Below are 4,219 nucleotides of genomic sequence, written 5' to 3'. Positions count from 1 at the left end.
AAGACACAATTAATACTTATATAAGCAATAAGAACTGATGGCATACTTAAATTACAATAATGTAAAAACGTGGAAGCATTTGCTCTTTTCCTCTCTTATTTTGTGCATGAGCAACAACATTGATGAAATAATGTTTGCCAGGTCCGCAAAAATGCCTAAAACAATGTATTATTCATGTCAGGCCAGCAAACGTCAAAGTCACTTAGTAAAGGAAGTTCCTCGTTGTTTTGGTTGTCAAATACCTGCACGTCTATTGACTAAACACATAATACATATATGCAGGACGTCACCATTTTCACACATTTACATTTAAGTCACATACATGAAGACAATAATGATTTGAAGGTTTTTCCCACACAAAAGTCATAATTTTTTAGGCCCCTAAAACACTTTATATTAAACCAGTCTGTTGCAAACATTTCCTAAGATGAAATATTATTATCACTATGAGTGGATTATATGAAAAATGCAATTTGAAAACTGTAATATTTTATTAAAACTGAGTTATGAGTAAAAATCAGCTCTCTGCCCAGTGACAGATATGGATCTGGCTCAGTTAGCTAAGTTTGAATTAAATTGAGTGTTAAAAATCAATCTAACACTTAGGACACTCATTGAAATACTCATTAAAAAACCTGGAGTGATACTCCTTATTAGAAGACCTCTGAATGTTTTGACTTAAACTTAAAACTAAATATGTAGTAATGTAATGTGTGTATTTATATAGCGCATTAATTGTGTAAGGCCCTACACCCAAAGCGCTTTGCAATCAGGATATGAGGTCTCTCCACACCACCACCAGTGTGCAGCATCCTCTTGGATGATGCCACGACAGCCACTGGACTGTGGCGCTCACCACACACCACTTATAGATGGAGTGAAGAGACAGTGATACAGCCAATTCGGTAGATGGGGATGATTTGGAGGTCATGATGGGTAAGGGTCAATGGAGGGAATTTGGCCAGGACACCGGGGCTACCTAAACCCCTAGTCTTTACAAGAAGTTCCATTTTTAATGGCACAGAGAGTCATTATGATTGTATATAGTAATCAATGAGTGACCATACGGTATGGTTCTTTGCCTGACAAAGGGTTAAAAATAATCAGTGAATGGTGTTACTGTGCTTTGCCTTTTGATGGCATCACAGTTTTAAAAAACCACAGTGTTAATAATAAAGTAAATAACATGAAGCATAACTGGTTTTCTTTTATTTCAAGTTCTTGAATTTTCTTTTCCAAAATATTAATTAGGCTACAAATATTTCTAGGCACTTTGTTTGGGCGTTTGTAAAAGTGATTTCTTATATCCATTAGGACCAGGCGACCTGTCATATTCATTCTCAAGCTCCAGATCACAGGAAAGCACACACACACAAACATTAAGGTGCGTTTAGGAATGTCTCCTGATTTGGACGCTTGTTACAGCAAAAATCCACTTTCTAACCACGTTCCTGTTAACATGTGATTGCAAATGGCGTCCTCTAGATGGCGGCCATATCATATGTACTGCTTCAAAGTGCAAACGTCTCACCACAAATTCTGACATATTCGCAATATATTATTGGAAAATAATGCCTTAATTCAAGAATGCAGTCATAAAAATATACTATTGACATTGGTGGACAACATTACCAACACACCAATGAGTGGGTCACTTCCAGAATGAACTGTCACCATTGACTTCCATAGTATTTTTTCAGTCAAAGGCGACCATCAGCTCTTCAGACATTTGAAGAAAGAAACTCATACAGGTTTGGAACAAGTGGAGGATAAATGGTGACAGTTCATTCTGGAAGTTAACAACTCTGTTAACTAAATATAATATTACAGGCCTGTAGCCAGCCTGGTGAAAGGGGTGGTTGTTTTTTTTTTTTTTTTTTTAAAAGTGGACATTTTTGCTGTTATACGCCTCATTTTCTATTTAATTATGAGGTATAAATGCTGACATTTTGAGCACATTTTTGCAGGATTAGCTTGTCACATGGTCAACCACACATCACAAGATTTAAAGAAACATGAAAACAACTCATTTTTTTAAAAGTTATTACATCATATATCATTAAAAAAATAGGAATCTGTTGAAGTTTTAACTTAAAAACTAGTCTGATGTCATTTATTGGGCAAATAACAAACTGGCCAGAACATTCACCTATCCTCATTCAGTATTTGGGAAGTCACACCGAAGCAACAGACAACACATGATTCCACTTGATCTTAAGGCCTTCTTCGATGAGTTATTTTCACAAGTAATTATTATTATTATTATTATTTTTTAATTTAGTATGGCAAAATGGGCATATGTATGGAACAAATTCTGGACCTTTATCAGTGAAAGGTGGGTCTTTCGAACCACCCGAACCACCCCTGCTACAGACCTGTATAAGAGTTTCACACACAGTTACACACAACAGTATTAACAAAGCAAGTCTGCAATCAAATGGGGGTATACACTGAGAACTGGATGCTTTGTGAGTTAATGGAAAACAAAATTGCATAGATCATTGGTGCTGGAAGAAAAGAAAACAACTTTTTCAAGTTTTGACTGACATTTCAACAAATAACATTTACAAATTTCTTGTTTCTGAGAAATCTTATAATACAGTACGCAACATGTATATGTTACAACTTGTCAAGGAAAATCTCAGACTAGACACAGTATTTTTCATGGTAGTTAATGAATAAACAGTAGATTATAAAGATATTTGTTCACTAATGATGCACTTATTTGATCAAAATTACAGCAAATGTTGTAAAATGTTTCCATTGAAATACAACCAATTATTCAGCATCATAACTTTAGTCTTAAATGTAACATTATCTTTCAGAAATCAGTCTAATATTAAGATTTGCTGCTTAAAAATTTACAATTACTTTGAATGTTGACAACAGTTGTAAAGCTTAATATTTCTTGTGGGAACAAAATAAAAATTTTATTAATTTTTGGATGAATAAAAATGCAAATAACAAGTGATTTGATTTAATATCTTTTGAAAGATAGAGGGGCCTATCATACACCCGGTGCAATAAGGTGCAAGAAGTGTTTCGTGCGATTTGTTGCTATTTTAAGACCAGCGCACATTTTCATGTTTTATGCTACGTTGTTTAAATAGAAAATCCATTTGTGCCACTTTGTGGACTCATGGGTCTGCCGGTCTAGAAAGGAGGTGTGTTACGGACCATTGTTGGCATGTTGCTATTTTGAGGAACAGAAATAGACCACACTGTTGACCAACTGAAAGCAGGTCTAAAGTCGAACGCAGAGCGCGTCAGTTATGCGCTTATGTGTTTAAACGCTCGATGACTTCTTCATCTTGGAGGGCTTTTTTCAGTTTATTCATGACAGTTTGCTTTTGTATAATGCTTTTATTAGTAGTATTTTTAATATATGCATATTTAAGTTTGTTTTAACAAAAACAAGTTTAGATTTGCCCACCTGTCAGGTTTTGGACCATATGGGGCATAAGAACAGGACATGTGTTTGAATATAACTCAGTTGTTTGACCACACTTTATTATTGTTCATTTATTAATTTACTGGAAATCAGAAATGAATTTAGAAATAGTTTTGAAATAAATGTAATTCATTTTATATTCAATAATTTGTGCTTAACAAACAAAATTAAATATGTAGGCTAATGAATGTCTTCAGTGGAGTGCGTACAACACTGTTTCCTTATCCACGAAAGTAAAGGAGTAAAGTAAAGAAAACAAGTAAAGAGAAAGTAAAGAGGCCAAATGGAGGTTGGATCTGATTGGTTTAATGCACCTTATGCTCAAAACACACCCATAATTCATTAAGAGAATAAGCCCAACACTGTTAGATCATGTGCAGAAGGCGGAGCGGATTTTTCCATCCTTAAAATAGCAAAAGTGGATTCGGACATGCCCATAATGCTTTATTAATGCCTTAATGCTAGACTTTGCGCCTAGATTGTGAAAATAGAGCTCTCAAAAAGTCTTGTCACAGTAGCATTTATTTATTAGTTTATTTAAGACATCATGAATGCCTTCACTGTCACTTTTGATCAAATGTAATGCATTTTTGTGGGACAAAACTACAACTAATAATAATAATAAAAAAACACCTGAATAATAACATGTATCTATAATAATTAAAATAATAATTCACCTAAAAATGAAAATGTTCTTATCTGTTCTGTGAAACTTAAAAAAGAGGGTTTTTAAAAATCCTATATAAATAAAAGATTAAGCACAACAGC

The 4,219-nt window shown here is 34.1% G+C and overlaps 1 protein-coding gene across 2 annotated transcripts in view; it reads right to left on the bottom strand.

Moving 5' to 3' along the window:
- Window positions 1–1,859: 1,859 nt before the first annotated feature.
- The window catches only part of cables2b (Cdk5 and Abl enzyme substrate 2b), a 52,215-nt gene continuing 49,855 nt past the window's right edge, over window positions 1,860–4,219 (bottom strand). For both annotated transcript variants that reach the window (XM_001920838.8, XM_073939837.1), the window contains one exon: window positions 1,860–4,219. This exon is cut by the window's right edge and continues 819 nt beyond it. The gene's annotated coding sequence lies outside the window, so the exon portion shown is untranslated.

This window comes from Danio rerio, chromosome 23 (genome assembly GCF_049306965.1).
Source record: "Danio rerio strain Tuebingen ecotype United States chromosome 23, GRCz12tu, whole genome shotgun sequence".
NCBI classification, from domain to species: Eukaryota; Metazoa; Chordata; class Actinopteri; order Cypriniformes; family Danionidae; genus Danio; species Danio rerio.
This window is presented reverse-complemented; position numbering and strand designations above follow the sequence as displayed.